The sequence below is a fragment of the Triturus cristatus genome, chromosome 12, assembly GCF_964204655.1.
Source record: "Triturus cristatus chromosome 12, aTriCri1.1, whole genome shotgun sequence".
In the NCBI taxonomy this organism is placed as follows: domain Eukaryota; kingdom Metazoa; phylum Chordata; class Amphibia; order Caudata; family Salamandridae; genus Triturus; species Triturus cristatus.
Window position 1 is genome coordinate 724,204,759 of NC_140595.1, and position 21,290 is coordinate 724,226,048.

Below are 21,290 nucleotides of genomic sequence, written 5' to 3' on the forward strand. Positions count from 1 at the left end.
ACCACTGAGGAGACGCAGCCTCTGAATGAGGAATGAGGAAGCAATGAATACATCCAGCCTATCACAGGAACAGCCCTGAGTGTTCCGAATTATAAATTCTCCATGTCACTGTATGTCGTTGAGCCCAAGTAGCTCGCCGTGATCGTATAGTGGTTAGTACTCTGCGTTGTGGCCGCAGCAACCTCAGTTCGAATCCGAGTCACGGCATTGTGGTTGGCAATGTCACGGCAGTTGGGTGTTAATTTTACCGAATTAGCAAATGTACCAGTGGTTTTTGTAAAATGTCTATTAAAAACAGATCCTTTCAAATATTTAAACCATCTAACAACAAATGATTTAAACTCGCATGATTATAAGCTGTAGCTATAATGTATTTACTTACATAAATTATCGTTCTTGAACCTATTGGGGGTGAAGGGAGAGCGGAGCTCACCCCCCAGGTGCAGTTGAGTGACCTGTGTTGTGGCTCTCTAGAGGGAAGGCACACATTTTGCTGTCACCCAGCCCAATCCAGACGTGTATTGGGGCCAGGTTTCAGGCAAATAGAGCAGTAAGTGCAGAGAAATGTTCACTCTCTAAAAGTGGCATTTCTAAAATAGTAAAGTTAAATCCAACCTCACCAGTAAGTAGGATTTTCAATAAATAAATAAAGCTACTCCTCTCCGATATGGAATTACCAAATAAAAAGTATAGGGGAATACACAGAGCTAACCTATGAGAGGGGTAGACCTCACAGTAGTGAAAAATGAAATAGACTGTTTGGTACTTACAGGACACGCGAACCACCAAAGTACATATCTTATTTTTTACTTACATAGCATCATGCACCTAGGACTACCTAGGGCCTACCTTAGGTGTAAATTATATGTAATAAAAGGGGAGTTTAAGGCTTGGCAAGTAGGCTGGGACTCCCCTGGGAGACCCCTGAGTCTATGCCCAGAACCATAACTCTGCCAGTCGAGTACTTACCTAAAAGCCGATAACTCACTTTTCTTCCATAGGCTAACATTGAGTGGTTTCACTTGGAAATTCTTCTAAGTGGTGTGGAGTTTTGGAACTTTAAAATATTCATCTAAAATCAGCCGAACAACGAATTCTGATTTACTCACCTGTTATCAGGAGAGACCTCAGTGCTGCATCTTGGAGCTCAGTACTGACCCTGAAAAGTAATTTTAACCGTACTTACCAGTAACTCGAATTTCCTTCCATGGGATATCATTGCCTGCTTTTTGCTGAAAATTTTCTAAGTGTCGATTTTTGAAACTTACAAATATTCTTTAAAAATCGTACCAACTGTGAAAACGTAATTGTTTACCTGTTTTAGATAGATGTCCCAGTACTGAGCCTAGGAGCCCAGCACTGGATTACAAAAGTAACGAGAACGTACTTTACCCGTAACTTGAATTTTCTTCCATAGGAAACCATTGACTGTTTTTCTGTGAAATTTCTTCTAAGTGTCGATTTTGCAAACATGTAAATATTCCTTAAAAATCGCCTGTATAACTTAAACGTAGTTTCTCAACTGCTTACAGGTGGTACAGTAGTGCTGGATCTAGGATCCAACACTGACCTAGAAAAAGTAACCATAACCCCACTTACCTGCTAAGTGAATTTCCTTCCATAGGATAACATTGGTAATTTGATCAGCAAAAGTTTCTAAGTGTCAACTTTTAAAATAGCAAAATATTGCTTAAAAATCACAACAGTAACTAAAACGAATTTACTCACTTGTTTCCAAGAACTGTCCCAGGACTGAATCTAGGATCCAGTCCTGGATTTAGAAAAGTATTCCTGAAAGTAATTAATTGCATGTAACTTAAAATTCCCATTGAGCTCAATGTATTATTGTGATTCAAATTGTGTTGCCTATTGTAATAAACTGTAACTATGACCTGCAAAAGTCAATTGCCTATTGCAAAGTATTTATCTAAAGCACCTCACTCTGAGAAAGTATATTTTGATACCTATTGTTGGTTCTCAAATAAAACAACAATATCTTTTTTATGCAAACCAATGGCCTAGTGTTCAGTTCTTGAGTGTGTGAGACCATTTGCTGACTGAGTGTGTACAACAAATGTTTTACACTGTACTCTGATACTGCCTTACTGCTCGGCAAGCTACCACTTTAGAGAGTAAGGTTATATCTAACTTTAGCCTCTGCCAAACCTCTGGGGACTGGGGACTCTGTGCACACTGTACCTATTTGGGAACAGTATATACAGAGCCACTTTCTCACAGTAGTGATAAAGTGATTAGAGTCCTACGGCCAACATAAAGATACAGCAAAACGTGAGGTGAAAAGCAAAAAGGTTGCTGGTAGGCCACCTTAAGGATGCCAGGTCTAACAAAAACTGAACTAAGGATAACATGAGTAAAACATCAGGTTTCTCTACTGCATTTGGTGAGACAAGTGGGCCTTCTTTTATCTTCCATTCAAGCAATCTTTGACAGACCCCTTTATTATAGAGCTTTTCAAGGATTAAAGATAAGGCACTTACAAAGGAGTCCCAAATACTCAGAGATGGTTGACTTCTGTAATATGGGTCGTCGACTAAAAGCAGCGCAAAAACAGAGTGCAACGGGGTCCAAAAAACTTGAGTGCCACAAGAGAGTTTGAATGCAAGCGTATCCTTTTACAGATCCAGAGATATACTCATGCAATTTTTATTTTTAGGACAGAACGTGCATGATGAAAAAAACATTGTTTTTAAAAAGCGCATTGCAGAATATTAGTACTTTGATGTGGGAAAACTTCAAAACTTTCAAACAAAATATTTGTATGCAGCTTACAGCAAGTTGTTGTGGCCGAGTGGGTAAGGCGATGGACTAGAAATCCATTGGGGTATCCCCGCGCAGGTTCGAATCCTGCCAACAACGAGAATCTTTTTATTATCGGCTACAATTTCAGAAGTTAACCTTTAGTATTTCTTCCATTTCAGTTTTATAAATAGGTGGCTTATTTTTGTGTCACTATTGCCTCTCCACATATTTGTTATCGCTACCTCTTTCATGTCTTTGCTACACCTCATTCCTACTTTAGCACTGGTGTAAACGCTTCAAATTATTATACCGTTGCTCTCTCATTCATACCTGCGCATGCACTTGAAAGTTACTTTACCAATAAAAGACGCAAAGAGAGAAATAGAACAAAAGTGCTGGCTGGATTGGCAAACACACTTCATAAAACTGCATTTTCTTTTTTATTCTCCCTCGTGTTACATGCTTAACCTCCCCATGTGTAATTTCTCTTAACTTGCTGTCCCAGGAAGAGAATTCATCTACAGGCTCTTTCTGTGTTTTTTTCCCTAGTCTGTCTTTCCCATTTCTTAGCTGTGTAACTGTTCCTTTATGCGCTCTATTTAAACGCCATCAATCTCATTTGAGCTCCTTGCTCCCGCTTCTGTTTTCTCCACCTCTCATACTGCCAGTTCTCTCTTTCTCTGTGATTGGTGGCTACTTTCCTGAGCTTCCGAAGCCACGTGGTTCCTGCCCCTTGTTGTCAGACTTGAATTGGAAAAGGAACCATATTAACAAGCCTTTACCACTCACACACGGTGGAAGTTTATACTTTAATTCAGTGAGCTAAGAAAAGCGTGTTGTGGGTCCCCTACGAGCCATGGTGCTTGCTCCATCATGATTTGGCACCAGTCATTAGCCGCAGCTCTGCTAATGAGCCACTGAGGTCAGTTTCAATATTTACTCAAAAACATAACCATGCAGCCCTCCCCTCAACTGTGTATTATCTTGGTTTTCTGCTGTTCGTGTGATTAGCTGGGAGGAGCTCACGGCGACATCCTCCCTATAAAAGTGTAGATGGATCACTCTCTAACTCTTTCTTGCTTCACATACAAATGGCTTGAAAGGTGCAGGGAAGATGCAGGTCTAATAGACAGAATAGAAGGTCTGTGCCAGGTGGGTTTCTCTGCATTGGTGTCCCATCACAGGTCCGCAAGTGTATTGTGTGATCTTTGACTCCTGGCATTTCACAAGCAGGCGGCCAGGAAACGGTTTCAGCCTATCAACCACTGAGGAGACGCAGCCTCTGAATGAGGAATGAGGAAGCAATGAATACATCCAGCCTATCACAGGAACAGCCCTGAGTGTTCCGAATTATAAATTCTCCATGTCACTGTATGTCGTTGAGCCCAAGTAGCTCGCCGTGATCGTATAGTGGTTAGTACTCTACGTTGTGGCCGCAGCAACCTCGGTTCGAATCCGAGTCACGGCATTGTGGTTGGCAATGTCACGGCAGTTGGGTGTTAATTTTACAGAATTAGCAAATGTACCAGTGGTTTTTGTAAAATGTCTATTAAAAACAGATCCTTTCAAATATTTAAACCATCTAACAACAAATGATTTAAACTCGCATGATTATAAGCTGTAGCTATAATGTATTTACTTACATAAATTATCGTTCTTGAACCTATTGGGGGTGAAGGGAGAGCGGAGCTCACCCCCCAGGTGCAGTTGAGTGACCTGTGTTGTGGCTCTCTAGAGGGAAGGCACAAATTTTGCTGTCACCCAGCCCAATCCAGACGTGTATTGGGGCCAGGTTTCAGGCAAATAGAGCAGTAAGTGCAGAGAAATGTTCACTCTCTAAAAGTGGCATTTCTAAAATAGTAAAGTTAAATCCAACCTCACCAGTAAGTAGGATTTTCAATAAATAAATAAAGCTACTCCTCTCCGATATGGAATTACCAAATAAAAAGTATAGGGGAATACACAGAGCTAACCTATGAGAGGGGTAGACCTCACAGTAGTGAAAAATGAAATAGACTGTTTGCTACTTACAGGACACGCGAACCACCAAAGTACATATCTTATTTTTTACTTACATAGCATCATGCACCTAGGACTACCTAGGGCCTACCTTAGGTGTAAATTATATGTAATAAAAGGGGAGTTTAAGGCTTGGCAAGTAGGCTGGGACTCCCCTGGGAGACCCCTGAGTCTATGCCCAGAACCATAACTCTGCCAGTCGAGTACTTACCTAAAAGCCGATAACTCACTTTTCTTCCATAGGCTAACATTGAGTGGTTTCACTTGGAAATTCTTCTAAGTGGTGTGGAGTTTTGGAACTTTAAAATATTCATCTAAAATCAGCCGAACAACGAATTCTGATTTACTCACCTGTTATCAGGAGAGACCTCAGTGCTGCATCTTGGAGCTCAGTACTGACCCTGAAAAGTAATTTTAACCGTACTTACCAGTAACTCGAATTTCCTTCCATGGGATATCATTGCCTGCTTTTCGCTGAAAATTTTCTAAGTGTCGATTTTTGAAACTTACAAATATTCTTTAAAAATCGTACCAACTGTGAAAACGTAATTGTTTACCTGTTTTAGATAGATGTCCCAGTACTGAGCCTAGGAGCCCAGCACTGGATTACAAAAGTAACGAGAACGTACTTTACCCGTAACTTGAATTTTCTTCCATAGGAAACCATTGACTGTTTTTCTGTGAAATTTCTTCTAAGTGTCGATTTTGCAAACATGTAAATATTCCTTAAAAATCGCCTGTATAACTTAAACGTAGTTTCTCAACTGCTTACAGGTGGTACAGTAGTGCTGGATCTAGGATCCAACACTGACCTAGAAAAAGTAACCATAACCCCACTTACCTGCTAAGTGAATTTCCTTCCATAGGATAACATTGGTAATTTGATCAGCAAAAGTTTCTAAGTGTCAACTTTTAAAATAGCAAAATATTGCTTAAAAATCACAACAGTAACTAAAACGAATTTACTCACTTGTTTCCAAGAACTGTCCCAGGACTGAATCTAGGATCCAGTCCTCGATTTAGAAAAGTATTCCTGAAAGTAATTAATTGCATATAACTTAAAATTCCCATTGAGCTCAATGTATTATTGTGATTCAAATTGTGTTGCCTATTGTAATAAACTGTAACTATGACCTGCAAAAGTCAATTGCCTATTGCAAAGTATTTAACTAAAGCATCTCACTCTGAGAAAGTATATTTTGATACCTATTGTTGGTTCTCAAGTAAAACAACAATATCTTTTTTATGCAAACCAATGGCCTAGTGTTCAGTTCTTGAGAGTGTGAGACCATTTGCTGACTGAGTGTGTACAACAAATGTTTTACACTGTACTCTGATACTGCCTTACTGCTCGGCAAGCTACCACTTTAGAGAGTAAGGTTATATCTAACTTTAGCCTCTGCCAAACCTCTGGGGACTGGGGAATCTGTGCACACTGTACCTATTTAGGAACAGTATATACAGAGCCACTTTCTCACAGTAGTGATAAAGTGATTAGAGTCCTACGGCCAACATAAAGATACAGCAAAACGTGAGGTGAAAAGCAAAAAGGTTGCTGGTAGGCCACCTTAAGGATGCCAGGTCTAACAAAAACTGAACTAAGGATAACATGAGTAAAACATCAGGTTTCTCTACTGCATTTGGTGAGACAAGTGGGCCTTCTTTTATCTTCCATTCAAGCAATCTTTGACAGACCCCTTTATTATAGAGCTTTTCAAGGATTAAAGATAAGGCACTTACAAAGGAGTCCCAAATACTCAGAGATGGTTCACTTCTGTAATATGGGTCGTAGACTAAAAGCAGCGCAAAAACAGAGTGCAACAGGGTCCAAAAAACTTGAGTGCCACAAGAGAGTTTGAATGCAAGCGTATCCTTTTACAGATCCAGAGATATACTCATGCAATTTTTATTTTTAGGACAGAACGTGCATGATGAAAAAAACATTGTTTTTAAAAAGCGCATTGCAGAATATTAGTACTTTGATGTGGGAAAACTTCAAAACTTTCAAACAAAATATTTGTAGGCAGCTTACAGCAAGTTGTTGTGGCCGAGTGGTTAAGGCGATGGACTAGAAATCCATTGGGGTATCCCCGCGCAGGTTCGAATCCTGCCAACAACGAGAATCTTTTTATTATCGGCTACAATTTCAGAAGTTAACCTTTAGTATTTCTTCCATTTCAGTTTTATAAATAGGTGGCTTATTTTTGTGTCACTATTGCCTCTCCACATATTTGTTATCGCTACCTCTTTCATGTCTTTGCTACACCTCATTCCTACTTTAGCACTGGTGTAAACGCTTCAAATTATTATACCGTTGCTCTCTCATTCATACCTACGCATGAACTTGAAAGTTACTTTACCAATAAAAGACGCAAAGAGAGAAATAGAACAAAAGTGCTGGCTGGATTGGCAAACACACTTCATAAAACTGCATTTTCTTTTTTATTCTCCCCCGTGTTACATGCTTAACCTCCCCATGTGTAATTTCTCTTAACCTGCTGTCCCAGGAAGAGAATTCATCTACAGGCTCTTTCTGTGTTTTTTTCCCTAGTCTGTCTTTCCCATTTCTTAGCTGTGTAACTGTTCCTTTACGCGCTCTATTTAAACGCCATCAATCTCATTTGAGCTCCTTGCTCCCGCTTCTGTTTTCTCCACCTCTCATACTGCCAGTTCTCTCTTTCTCTGTGATTGGTGGCTACTTTCCTGAGCTTCCGAAGCCACGTGGTTCCTGCCTCTTGTTGTCAGACTTGAATTGGAAAAGGAACCATATTAACAAGCCTTTACCACTCACACACGGCGGAAGTTTATACTTTAATTCAGTGAGCTAAGAAAAGCGTGTTGTGGGTCCCCTACGAGCCATGGTGCTTGCTTCATCATGATTTGGCACCAGTCATTAGCCGCAGCTCTGCTAATGAGCCACTGAGGTCAGTTTCAATATTTACTCAAAAACATAACCATGCAGCCCTCCCCTCAACTGTGTATTATCTTGCTTTTCTGCTGTTCGTGTGATTAGCTGGGAGGAGCTCACGGCGACATCCTCCCTATAAAAGTGTAGATGGATCACTCTCTAACTCTTTCTTGCTTCACATACAAATGGCTTGAAAGGTGCAGGGAAGATGCAGGTCTAATAGACAGAATAGAAGGTCTGTGCCAGGTGGGTTTCTCTGCATTGGTGTCCCATCACAGGTCCGCAAGTGTATTGTGTGATCTTTGACTCCTGGCATTTCACAAGCAGGCGGCCAGGAAACGGTTTCAGCCTATCAACCACTGAGGAGACGCAGCCTCTGAATGAGGAATGAGGAAGCAATGAATACATCCAGCCTATCACAGGAACAGCCCTGAGTGTTCCGAATTATAAATTCTCCATGTCACTGTATGTCGTTGAGCCCAAGTAGCTCGCCGTGATCGTATAGTGGTTAGTACTCTGCGTTGTGGCCGCAGCAACCTCAGTTCGAATCCGAGTCACGGCATTGTGGTTGGCAATGTCACGGCAGTTGGGTGTTAATTTTACAGAATTAGCAAATGTACCAGTGGTTTTTGTAAAATGTCTATTAAAAACAGATCCTTTCAAATATTTAAACCATCTAACAACAAATGATTTAAACTCGCATGATTATAAGCTGTAGCTATAATGTATTTACTTACATAAATTATCGTTCTTGAACCTATTGGGGGTGAAGGGAGAGCGGAGCTCACCCCCCAGGTGCAGTTGAGTGACCTGTGTTGTGGCTCTCTAGAGGGAAGGCACAAATTTTGCTGTCACCCAGCCCAATCCAGACGTGTATTGGGGCCAGGTTTCAGGCAAATAGAGCAGTAAGTGCAGAGAAATGTTCACTCTCTAAAAGTGGCATTTCTAAAATAGTAAAGTTAAATCCAACCTCACCAGTAAGTAGGATTTTCAATAAATAAATAAAGCTACTCCTCTCCGATATGGAATTACCAAATAAAAAGTATAGGGGAATACACAGAGCTAACCTATGAGAGGGGTAGACCTCACAGTAGTGAAAAATGAAATAGACTGTTTGCTACTTACAGGACACGCGAACCACCAAAGTACATATCTTATTTTTTACTTACATAGCATCATGCACCTAGGACTACCTAGGGCCTACCTTAGGTGTAAATTATATGTAATAAAAGGGGAGTTTAAGGCTTGGCAAGTAGGCTGGGACTCCCCTGGGAGACCCCTGAGTCTATGCCCAGAACCATAACTCTGCCAGTCGAGTACTTACCTAAAAGCCGATAACTCACTTTTCTTCCATAGGCTAACATTGAGTGGTTTCACTTGGAAATTCTTCTAAGTGGTGTGGAGTTTTGGAACTTTAAAATATTCATCTAAAATCAGCCGAACAACGAATTCTGATTTACTCACCTGTTATCAGGAGAGACCTCAGTGCTGCATCTTGGAGCTCAGTACTGACCCTGAAAAGTAATTTTAACCGTACTTACCAGTAACTCGAATTTCCTTCCATGGGATATCATTGCCTGCTTTTTGCTGAAAATTTTCTAAGTGTCGATTTTTGAAACTTACAAATATTCTTTAAAAATCGTACCAACTGTGAAAACGTAATTGTTTACCTGTTTTAGATAGATGTCCCAGTACTGAGCCTAGGAGCCCAGCACTGGATTACAAAAGTAACGAGAACGTACTTTACCCGTAACTTGAATTTTCTTCCATAGGAAACCATTAACTGTTTTTCTGTGAAATTTCTTCTAAGTGTCGATTTTGCAAACATGTAAATATTCCTTAAAAATCGCCTGTATAACTTAAACGTAGTTTCTCAACTGCTTACAGGTGGTACAGTAGTGCTGGATCTAGGATCCAACACTGACCTAGAAAAAGTAACCATAACCCCACTTACCTGCTAAGTGAATTTCCTTCCATAGGATAACATTGGTAATTTGATCAGCAAAAGTTTCGAAGTGTCAACTTTTAAAATAGCAAAATATTGCTTAAAAATCACAACAGTAACTAAAACGAATTTACTCACTTGTTTCCAAGAACTGTCCCAGGACTGAATCTAGGATCCAGTCCTGGATTTAGAAAAGTATTCCTGAAAGTAATTAATTGCATATAACTTAAAATTCCCATTGAGCTCAATGTATTATTGTGATTCAAATTGTGTTGCCTATTGTAATAAACTGTAACTATGACCTGCAAAAGTCAATTGCCTATTGCAAAGTATTAAACTAAAGCACCTCACTCTGAGAAAGTATATTTTGATACCTATTGTTGGTTCTCAAATAAAACAACAATATCTTTTTTATGCAAACCAATGGCCTAGTGTTCAGTTCTTGAGTGTGTGAGACCATTTGCTGACTGAGTGTGTACAACAAATGTTTTACACTGTACTCTGATACTGCCTTACTGCTCGGCAAGCTACTACTTTAGAGAGTAAGGTTATATCTAACTTTAGCCTCTGCCAAACCTCTGGGGACTGGGGACTCTGTGCACACTGTACCTATTTGGGAACAGTATATACAGAGCCACTTTCTCACAGTAGTGATAAAGTGATTAGAGTCCTACGGCCAACATAAAGATACAGCAAAACGTGAGGTGAAAAGCAAAAAGGTTGCTGGTAGGCCACCTTAAGGATGCCAGGTCTAACAAAAACTGAACTAAGGATAACATGAGTAAAACATCAGGTTTCTCTACTGCATTTGGTGAGACAAGTGGGCCTTCTTTTATCTTCCATTCAAGCAATCTTTGACAGACCCCTTTATTATAGAGCTTTTCAAGGATTAAAGATAAGGCACTTACAAAGGAGTCCCAAATACTCAGAGATGGTTGACTTCTGTAATATGGGTCGTCGACTAAAAGCAGCGCAAAAACAGAGTGCAACGGGGTCCAAAAAACTTGAGTGCCACAAGAGAGTTTGAATGCAAGCGTATCCTTTTACAGATCCAGAGATATACTCATGCAATTTTTATTTTTAGGACAGAACGTGCATGATGAAAAAAACATTGTTTTTAAAAAGCGCATTGCAGAATATTAGTACTTTGATGTGGGAAAACTTCAAAACTTTCAAACAAAATATTTGTATGCAGCTTACAGCAAGTTGTTGTGGCCGAGTGGGTAAGGCGATGGACTAGAAATCCATTGGGGTATCCCCGCGCAGGTTCGAATCCTGCCAACAACGAGAATCCTTTTATTATCGGCTACAATTTCAGAAGTTAACCTTTAGTATTTCTTCCATTTCAGTTTTATAAATAGGTGGCTTATTTTTGTGTCACTATTGCCTCTCCACATATTTGTTATCGCTACCTCTTTCATGTCTTTGCTACACCTCATTCCTACTTTAGCACTGGTGTAAACGCTTCAAATTATTATACCGTTGCTCTCTCATTCATACCTGCGCATGCACTTGAAAGTTACTTTACCAATAAAAGACGCAAAGAGAGAAATAGAACAAAAGTGCTGGCTGGATTGGCAAACACACTTCATAAAACTGCATTTTCTTTTTTATTCTCCCTCGTGTTACATGCTTAACCTCCCCATGTGTAATTTCTCTTAACCTGCTGTCCCAGGAAGAGAATTCATCTACAGGCTCTTTCTGTGTTTTTTTCCCTAGTCTGTCTTTCCCATTTCTTAGCTGTGTAACTGTTCCTTTATGCGCTCTATTTAAACGCCATCAATCTCATTTGAGCTCCTTGCTCCCGCTTCTGTTTTCTCCACCTCTCATACTGCCAGTTCTCTCTTTCTCTGTGATTGGTGGCTACTTTCCTGAGCTTCCGAAGCCAAGTGGTTCCTGCCTCTTGTTGTCAGACTTGAATTGGAAAAGGAACCATATTAACAAGCCTTTACCACTCACACACGGCGGAAGTTTATACTTTAATTCAGTGAGCTAAGAAAAGCGTGTTGTGGGTCCCCTACGAGCCATGGTGCTTGCTTCATCATGATTTGGCACCAGTCATTAGCCGCAGCTCTGCTAATGAGCCACTGAGGTCAGTTTCAATATTTACTCAAAAACATAACCATGCAGCCCTCCCCTCAACTGTGTATTATCTTGCTTTTCTGCTGTTTGTGTGATTAGCTGGGAGGAGCTCACGGCGACATCCTCCCTATAAAAGTGTAGATGGATCACTCTCTAATTCTTTCTTGCTTCACATACAAATGGCTTGAAAGGTGCAGGGAAGATGCAGGTCTAATAGACAGAATAGAAGGTCTGTGCCAGGTGGGTTTCTCTGCATTGGTGTCCCATCACAGGTCCGCAAGTGTATTGTGTGATCTTTGACTCCTGGCATTTCACAAGCAGGCGGCCAGGAAACGGTTTCAGCCTATCAACCACTGAGGAGACGCAGCCTCTGAATGAGGAATGAGGAAGCAATGAATACATCCAGCCTATCACAGGAACAGCCCTGAGTGTTCCGAATTATAAATTCTCCATGTCACTGTATGTCGTTGAGCCCAAGTAGCTCGCCGTGATCGTATAGTGGTTAGTACTCTGCGTTGTGGCCGCAGCAACCTCGGTTCGAATCCGAGTCACGGCATTGTGGTTGGCAATGTCACGGCAGTTGGGTGTTAATTTTACAGAATTAGCAAATGTACCAGTGGTTTTTGTAAAATGTCTATTAAAAACAGATCCTTTCAAATATTTAAACCATCTAACAACAAATGATTTAAACTCGCATGATTATAAGCTGTAGCTATAATGTATTTACTTACATAAATTATCGTTCTTGAACCTATTGGGGGTGAAGGGAGAGCGGAGCTCACCCCCCAGGTGCAGTTGAGTGACCTGTGTTGTGGCTCTCTAGAGGGAAGGCACAAATTTTGCTGTCACCCAGCCCAATCCAGACGTGTATTGGGGCCAGGTTTCAGGCAAATAGAGCAGTAAGTGCAGAGAAATGTTCACTCTCTAAAAGTGGCATTTCTAAAATAGTAAAGTTAAATCCAACCTCACCAGTAAGTAGGATTTTCAATAAATAAATAAAGCTACTCCTCTCCGATATGGAATTACCAAATAAAAAGTATAGGGGAATACACAGAGCTAACCTATGAGAGGGGTAGACCTCACAGTAGTGAAAAATGAAATAGACTGTTTGCTACTTACAGGACACGCGAACCACCAAAGTACATATCTTATTTTTTACTTACATAGCATCATGCACCTAGGACTACCTAGGGCCTACCTTAGGTGTAAATTATATGTAATAAAAGGGGAGTTTAAGGCTTGGCAAGTAGGCTGGGACTCCCCTGGGAGACCCCTGAGTCTATGCCCAGAACCATAACTCTGCCAGTCGAGTACTTACCTAAAAGCCGATAACTCACTTTTCTTCCATAGGCTAACATTGAGTGGTTTCACTTGGAAATTCTTCTAAGTGGTGTGGAGTTTTGGAACTTTAAAATATTCATCTAAAATCAGCCGAACAACGAATTCTGATTTACTCACCTGTTATCAGGAGAGACCTCAGTGCTGCATCTTGGAGCTCAGTACTGACCCTGAAAAGTAATTTTAACCGTACTTACCAGTAACTCGAATTTCCTTCCATGGGATATCATTGCCTGCTTTTTGCTGAAAATTTTCTAAGTGTCGATTTTTGAAACTTACAAATATTCTTTAAAAATCGTACCAACTGTGAAAACGTAATTGTTTACCTGTTTTAGATAGATGTCCCAGTACTGAGCCTAGGAGCCCAGCACTGGATTACAAAAGTAACGAGAACGTACTTTACCCGTAACTTGAATTTTCTTCCATAGGAAACCATTGACTGTTTTTCTGTGAAATTTCTTCTAAGTGTCGATTTTGCAAACATGTAAATATTCCTTAAAAATCGCCTGTATAACTTAAACGTAGTTTCTCAACTGCTTACAGGTGGTACAGTAGTGCTGGATCTAGGATCCAACACTGACCTAGAAAAAGTAACCATAACCCCACTTACCTGCTAAGTGAATTTCCTTCCATAGATAACATTGGTAATTTGATCAGCAAAAGTTTCTAAGTGTCAACTTTTAAAATAGCAAAATATTGCTTAAAAATCACAACAGTAACTAAAACGAATTTACTCACTTGTTTCCAAGAACTGTCCCAGGACTGAATCTAGGATCCAGTCCTGGATTTAGAAAAGTATTCCTGAAAGTAATTAATTGCATATAACTTAAAATTCCCATTGAGCTCAATGTATTATTGTGATTCAAATTGTGTTGCCTATTGTAATAAACTGTAACTATGACCTGCAAAAGTCAATTGCCTATTGCAAAGTATTTAACTAAAGCATCTCACTCTGAGAAAGTATATTTTGATACCTATTGTTGGTTCTCAAGTAAAACAACAATATCTTTTTTATGCAAACCAATGGCCTAGTGTTCAGTTCTTGAGTGTGTGAGACCATTTGCTGACTGAGTGTGTACAACAAATGTTTTACACTGTACTCTGATACTGCCTTACTGCTCGGCAAGCTACCACTTTAGAGAGTAAGGTTATATCTAACTTTAGCCTCTGCCAAACCTCTGGGGACTGGGGACTCTGTGCACACTGTACCTATTTGGGAACAGTATATACAGAGCCACTTTCTCACAGTAGTGATAAAGTGATTAGAGTCCTACGGCCAACATAAAGATACAGCAAAACGTGAGGTGAAAAGCAAAAAGGTTGCTGGTAGGCCACCTTAAGGATGCCAGGTCTAACAAAAACTGAACTAAGGATAACATGAGTAAAACATCAGGTTTCTCTACTGCATTTGGTGAGACAAGTGGGCCTTCTTTTATCTTCCATTCAAGCAATCTTTGACAGACCCCTTTATTATAGAGCTTTTCAAGGATTAAAGATAAGGCACTTACAAAGGAGTCCCAAATACTCAGAGATGGTTGACTTCTGTAATATGGGTCGTAGACTAAAAGCAGCGCAAAAACAGAGTGCAACAGGTTCCAAAAAACTTGAGTGCCACAAGAGAGTTTGAATGCAAGCGCATCCTTTTACAGATCCAGAGATATACTCATGCAATTTTTATTTTTAGGACAGAACGTGCATGATGAAAAAAACATTGTTTTTAAAAAGCGCATTGCAGAATATTAGTACTTTGATGTGGGAAAACTTCAAAACTTTCAAACAAAATATTTGTAGGCAGCTTACAGCAAGTTGTTGTGGCTGAGTGGTTAAGGCGATGGACTAGAAATCCATTGGGGTATCCCCGCGCAGGTTCGAATCCTGCCAACAACGAGAATCTTTTTATTATCGGCTACAATTTCAGAAGTTAACCTTTAGTATTTCTTCCATTTCAGTTTTATAAATAGGTGGCTTTTTTTTGTGTCACTATTGCCTCTCCACATATTTGTTATCGCTACCTCTTTCATGTCTTTGCTACACCTCATTCCTACTTTAGCACTGGTGTAAACGCTTCAAATTATTATACCGTTGCTCTCTCATTCATACCTGCGCATGCACTTGAAAGTTACTTTACCAATAAAAGACGCAAAGAGAGAAATAGAACAAAAGTGCTGGCTGGATTGGCAAACACTTCATAAAACTGCATTTTCTTTTTTATTCTCCCCCGTGTTACATGCTTAACCTCCCCATGTGTAATTTCTCTTAACCTGCTGTCCCAGGAAGAGAATTCATCTACAGGCTCTTTCTGTGTTTTTTTCCCTAGTCTGTCTTTCCCATTTCTTAGCTGTGTAACTGTTCCTTTACGCGCTCTATTTAAACGCCATCAATCTCATTTGAGCTCCTTGCTCCCGCTTCTGTTTTCTCCACCTCTCATACTGCCAGTTCTCTCTTTCTCTGTGATTGGTGGCTACTTTCCTGAGCTTCCGAAGCCACGTGGTTCCTGCCTCTTGTTGTCAGACTTGAATTGGAAAAGGAACCATATTAACAAGCCTTTACCACTCACACACGGCGGAAGTTTATACTTTAATTCAGTGAGCTAAGAAAAGCGTGTTGTGGGTCCCCTACGAGCCATGGTGCTTGCTTCATCATGATTTGGCACCAGTCATTAGCCGCAGCTCTGCTAATGAGCCACTGAGGTCAGTTTCAATATTTACTCAAAAACATAACCATGCAGCCCTCCCCTCAACTGTGTATTATCTTGCTTTTCTGCTGTTCGTGTGATTAGCTGGGAGGAGCTCACGGCGACATCCTCCCTATAAAAGTGTAGATGGATCACTCTCTAACTCTTTCTTGTTTCACATACAAATGGCTTGAAAGGTGCAGGGAAGATGCAGGTCTAATAGACAGAATAGAAGGTCTGTGCCAGGTGGGTTTCTCTGCATTGGTGTCCCATCACAGGTCCGCAAGTGTATTGTGTGATCTTTGACTCCTGGCATTTCACAAGCAGGCGGCCAGGAAACGGTTTCAGCCTATCAACCACTGAGGAGACGCAGCCTCTGAATGAGGAATGAGGAAGCAATGAATACATCCAGCCTATCACAGGAACAGCCCTGAGTGTTCCGAATTATAAATTCTCCATGTCACTGTATGTCGTTGAGCCCAAGTAGCTCGCCGTGATCGTATAGTGGTTAGTACTCTGCGTTGTGGCCGCAGCAACCTCGGTTCGAATCCGAGTCACGGCATTATGGTTGGCAATGTCACGGCAGTTGGGTGTTACTTTTACAGAATTAGCAAATGTACCAGTGGTTTTTGTAAAATGTCTATTAAAAACAGATCCTTTCAAATATTTAAACCATCTAACAACAAATGATTTAAACTCGCATGATTATAAGCTGTAGCTATAATGTATTTACTTACATAAATTATCGTTCTTGAACCTATTGGGGGTAAAGGGGGAGCGGAGCTCACCCCCCAGGTGCCGTTGAGTGACCTGTGTTGTGGCTCTCTAGAGGGAAGGCACAAATTTTACTGTCACCCAGCCCAATCCAGACGTGTATTGGGGCCAGGTTTCAGGCAAATAGAGCAGTAAGTGCAGAGAAATGTTCACTCTCTAAAAGTGGCATTTCTAAAATAGTAAAGTTAAATCCAACCTCACCAGTAAGTAGGATTTTCAATAAATAAATAAAGCTACTCCTCTCCGATATGGAATTACCAAATAAAAAGTATAGGGGAATACACAGAACTAACCTATGAGAGGGGTAGACCTCACAGTAGTGAAAAATGAAATAGACTGTTTGGTACTTACTGGACACGCGAACCACCAAAGTACATATCTTATTTTTTACTTACATAGCATCATGCACCTAGGACTACCTAGGGCCTACCTTAGGTGTAAATTATATGTAATAAAAGGGGAGTTTAAGGCTTGGCAAGTAGGCTGGGACTCCCCTGGGAGACCCCTGAGTCTATGCCCAGAACCATAACTCTGCCAGTCGAGTACTTACCTAAAAGCCGATAACTCACTTTTCTTCCATAGGCTAACATTGAGTGGTTTCACTTGGAAATTCTTCTAAGTGGTGTGGAGTTTTGGAACTTTAAAATATTCATCTAAAATCAGCCGAACAACGAATTCTGATTTACTCACCTGTTATCAGGAGAGACCTCAGTGCTGCATCTTGGAGCTCAGTACTGACCCTGAAAAGTAATTTTAACCGTACTTACCAGTAACTCGAATTTCCTTCCATGGGATATCATTGCCTGCTTTTTGCTGAAAATTTTCTAAGTGTCGATTTTTGAAACTTACAAATATTCTTTAAAAATCGTACCAACTGTGAAAACGTAATTGTTTACCTGTTTTCGATAGATGTCCCAGTACTGAGCCTAGGAGCCCAGCACTGGATTACAAAAGTAACGAGAACGTACTTTACCCGTAACTTGAATTTTCTTCTATAGGAAACCATTGACTGTTTTTCTGTGAAATTTCTTCTAAGTGTCGATTTTGCAAACATGTAAATATTCCTTAAAAATCGCCTGTATAACTTAAACGTAGTTTCTCAACTGCTTACAGGTGGTACAGTAGTGCTGAATCTAGGATCCAACACTGACCTAGAAAAAGTAACCATAACCCCACTTACCTGCTAAGTGAATTTCCTTCCATAGGATAACATTGGTAATTTGATCAGCAAAAGTTTCTAAGTGTCAACTTTTAAAATAGCAAAATATTGCTTAAAAATCACAACAGTAACTAAAACGAATTTACCCACTTGTTTCCAAGAACTGTCCCAGGACTGAATCTAGGATCCAGTCCTGGATTTAGAAAAGTATTCCTGAAAGTAATTAATTGCATATAACTTAAAATTCCCATTGAGCTCAATGTATTATTGTGATTCAAATTGTGTTGCCTATTGTAATAAACTGTAACTATGACCTGCAAAAGTCAATTGCCTATTGCAAAGTATTTAACTAAAGCATCTCATTCTGAGAAAGTATATTTTGATACCTATTGTTGGTTCTCAAATAAAACAACAATATCTTTTTTATGCAAACCAATGGCCTAGTGTTCAGTTCTTGAGTGTGTGAGACCATTTGCTGACTGAGTGTGTACAACAAATGTTTTACACTGTACTCTGATACTGCCTTACTGCTCGGCAAGCTACCACTTTAGAGAGTAAGGTTATATCTAACTTTAGCCTCTGCCAAACCTCTGGGGACTGGGGACTCTGTGCACACTGTACCTATTTGGGAACAGTATATACAGAGCCACTTTCTCACAGTAGTGATAAAGTGATTAGAGTCCTATGGCCAACATAAAGATACAGCAAAACGTGAGGTGAAAAGCAAAAAGGTTGCTGGTAGGCCACCTTAAGGATGCCAGGTCTAACAAAAACTGAACTAAGGATAACATGAGTAAAACATCAGGTTTCTCTACTGCATTTGGTGAGACAAGTGGGCCTTCTTTTATCTCCATTCAAGCAATCTTTGACAGACCCCTTTATTATAGAGCTTTTCAAGGATTAAAGATAAGGCACTTACAAAGGAGTCCCAAATACTCAGAGATGGTTGACTTCTGTAATATGGATCGTAGACTAAAAGCAGCGCAAAAACAGAGTGCAACAGGGTCCAAAAAACTTGAGTGCCACAAGAGAGTTTGCATGCAAGCGTATCCTTTTACAGATCCAGAGATATACTCATGCAATTTTTATTTTTAGGACAGAACGTGCATGATGAAAAAAACATTGTTTTTAAAAAGCGCATTGCAGAATATTAGTACTTTGATGTGGGAAAACTTCAAAACTTTCAAACAAAATATTTGTAGGCAGCTTACAGCAAGTTGTTGTGGCTGAGTGGTTAAGGCGATGGACTAGAAATCCATTGGGGTATCCCCGCGCAGGTTTGAATACTGCCAACAGCGAGAATCTTTTTATTATCGGCTACAATTTCAGAAGTTAACCTTTAGTATTTCTTCCATTTCAGTTTTATAAATAGGTGGCTTATTTTTGTGTCACTATTGCCTCTCCACATATTTGTTATCGCTACCTCTTTCATGTCTTTTGCTACACCTCATTCCTACTTTAGCACTGGTGTAAACGCTTCAAATTATTATACCGTTGCTCTCTCTGCGCATGCACTTGAAAGTTACTTTACCAATAAAAGACGCAAAGAGAGAAATAGAACAAAAGTGCTGGCTGGATTGGCAAACACACTTCATAAAACTGCATTTTCTTTTTTATTCTCCCCCGTGTTACATGCTTAACCTCCCCATGTGTAATTTCTCTTAACCTGCTGTCCCAGGAAGAGAATTCATCTACAGGCTCTTTCTGTGTTTTTTTCCCTAGTCTGTCTTTCCCATTTCTTAGCTGTGTAACTGTTCCTTTACGCGCTCTATTTAAACGCCATCAATCTCATTTGAGCTCCTTGCTCCTGCTTCGGTTTTCTCCACCTCTCATACTGCCAGTTCTCTCTTTCTCTGTGATTGGTGGCTACTTTCCTGAGCTTCCGAAGCCACGTGGTTCCTGCCTCTTGTTGTCAGACTTGAATTGGAAAAGGAACCATATTAACAAGCCTTTACCACTCACACACGGCGGAAGTTTATACTTTAATTCAGTGAGCTAAGAAAAGCGTGTTGTGGGTCCCCTACGAGCCATGGTGCTTGCTTCATCATGATTTGGCACCAGTCATTAGCCGCAGCTCTGCTAATGAGCCACTGAGGTCAGTTTCAATATTTACTCAAAAACATAACCATGCAGCCCTCCCCTCAACTGTGTATTATCTTGCTTTTCTGCTGTTCGTGTGATTAGCTGGGAGGAGCTCACGGCGACATCCTCCCTATAAAAGTGTAGATGGATCACTCTCTAACTCTTTCTTGCTTCACAAACAAAGGGCTTGAAAGGTGCAGGGAAGATGCAGGTCTAATAGACAGAATAGAAGGTCTGTGCCAGGTGGGTTTCTCTGCATTGGTGTCCCATCACAGGTCCGCAAGTGTATTGTGTGATCTTTGACTCCTGGCATTTCACAAGCAGGCGGCCAGGAAACGGTTTCAGCCTATCAACCACTGAGGAGACGCAGCCTCTGAATGAGGAATGAGGAAGCAATGAATACATCCAGCCTATCACAGGAACAGCCCTGAGTGTTCCGAATTATAAATTCTCCATGTCACTGTATGTCGTTGAGCCCAAGTAGCTCGCCGTGATCGTATAGTGGTTAGTACTCAGTGTTGTGGCCGCAGCAACCTCAGTTCGAATCCGAGTCACGGCATAGTGGTTGGCAATGTCACGGCAGTTGGGTGTTAATTTTACAGAATTAGCAAATGTACCAGTGGTTTTTGTAAAATGTCTATTAAAAACAGATCCTTTCAAATATTTAAACCATCTAACAACAAATGATTTAAACTCGCATGATTATAAGCTGTAGCTATAATGTATTTACTTACATAAATTATCATTCTTGAACCTATTGTGGGTGAAGGGAGAGCGGAGCTCACCCCCCAGGTGCAGTTGAGTGACCTGTGTTGTGGCTCTCTAGAGGGAAGGCACAAATTTTGCTGTCACCCAGCCCAATCCAGACGTGTATTGGGGCCAGGTTTCAGGCAAATAGAGCAGTAAGTGCAGAGAAATGTTCACTCTCTAAAAGTGGCATTTCTAAAATAGTAAAGTTAAATCCAACCTCACCAGTAAGTAGGATTTTCAATAAATAAATAAAGCTACTCCTCTCCGATATGGAATTACCAAATAAAAAGTATAGGGGAATACACAGAGCTAACCTATGAGAGGGGTAGACCTCACAGTAGTGAAAAATGAAATAGACTGTTTGGTACTTACAGGACACGCGAACCACCAAAGTACATATCTTATTTTTTACTTACATAGCATCATGCACCTAGGACTACCTAGGGCCTACCTTAGGTGTAAATTATGTGTAATAAAAGGGGAGTTTAAGGCTTGGCAAGTAGGCTGGGACTCCCCTGGGAGACCCCTGAGTCTATGCCCAGAACCATAACTCTGCCAGTCGAGTACTTACCTAAAAGCCGATAACTCACTTTTCTTCCATAGGCTAACATTGAGTGGTTTCACTTGGAAATTCTTCTAAGTGGTGTGGAGTTTTGGAACTTTAAAATATTCATCTAAAATCAGCCGAACAACGAATTCTGATTTACTCACCTGTTATCAGGAGAGACCTCAGTGCTGCATCTTGGAGCTCAGTACTGACCCTGAAAAGTAATTTTAACCGTACTTACCAGTAACTCGA

The 21,290-nt window shown here is 40.5% G+C and overlaps 7 non-coding genes across 7 annotated transcripts; all 7 read left to right on the forward strand.

Annotated features, from left to right (window-relative positions):
• The first annotated feature begins 2,795 nt into the window (after positions 1-2,795).
• Positions 2,796-2,877, forward strand: TRNAS-AGA (transfer RNA serine (anticodon AGA)). Its single transcript has one exon. It is a non-coding gene; the product is annotated as a tRNA-Ser (tRNA).
• Positions 2,878-6,816: 3,939 nt separating this feature from the next.
• Positions 6,817-6,898, forward strand: TRNAS-AGA (transfer RNA serine (anticodon AGA)). Its single transcript has one exon. It is a non-coding gene; the product is annotated as a tRNA-Ser (tRNA).
• A 3,939-nt stretch (positions 6,899-10,837) lies between these two features.
• On the forward strand, positions 10,838-10,919 carry TRNAS-AGA (transfer RNA serine (anticodon AGA)). The gene has a single exon. It is a non-coding gene; the product is annotated as a tRNA-Ser (tRNA).
• A 1,279-nt stretch (positions 10,920-12,198) lies between these two features.
• On the forward strand, positions 12,199-12,270 carry TRNAH-GUG (transfer RNA histidin (anticodon GUG)). The gene has a single exon. It is a non-coding gene; the product is annotated as a tRNA-His (tRNA).
• Positions 12,271-14,857: 2,587 nt separating this feature from the next.
• Positions 14,858-14,939, forward strand: TRNAS-AGA (transfer RNA serine (anticodon AGA)). Its single transcript has one exon. It is a non-coding gene; the product is annotated as a tRNA-Ser (tRNA).
• A 1,277-nt stretch (positions 14,940-16,216) lies between these two features.
• TRNAH-GUG (transfer RNA histidin (anticodon GUG)) lies at positions 16,217-16,288 on the forward strand. The gene has a single exon. It is a non-coding gene; the product is annotated as a tRNA-His (tRNA).
• Positions 16,289-18,875: 2,587 nt separating this feature from the next.
• TRNAS-AGA (transfer RNA serine (anticodon AGA)) lies at positions 18,876-18,957 on the forward strand. The gene has a single exon. It is a non-coding gene; the product is annotated as a tRNA-Ser (tRNA).
• Positions 18,958-21,290: the final 2,333 nt, after the last annotated feature.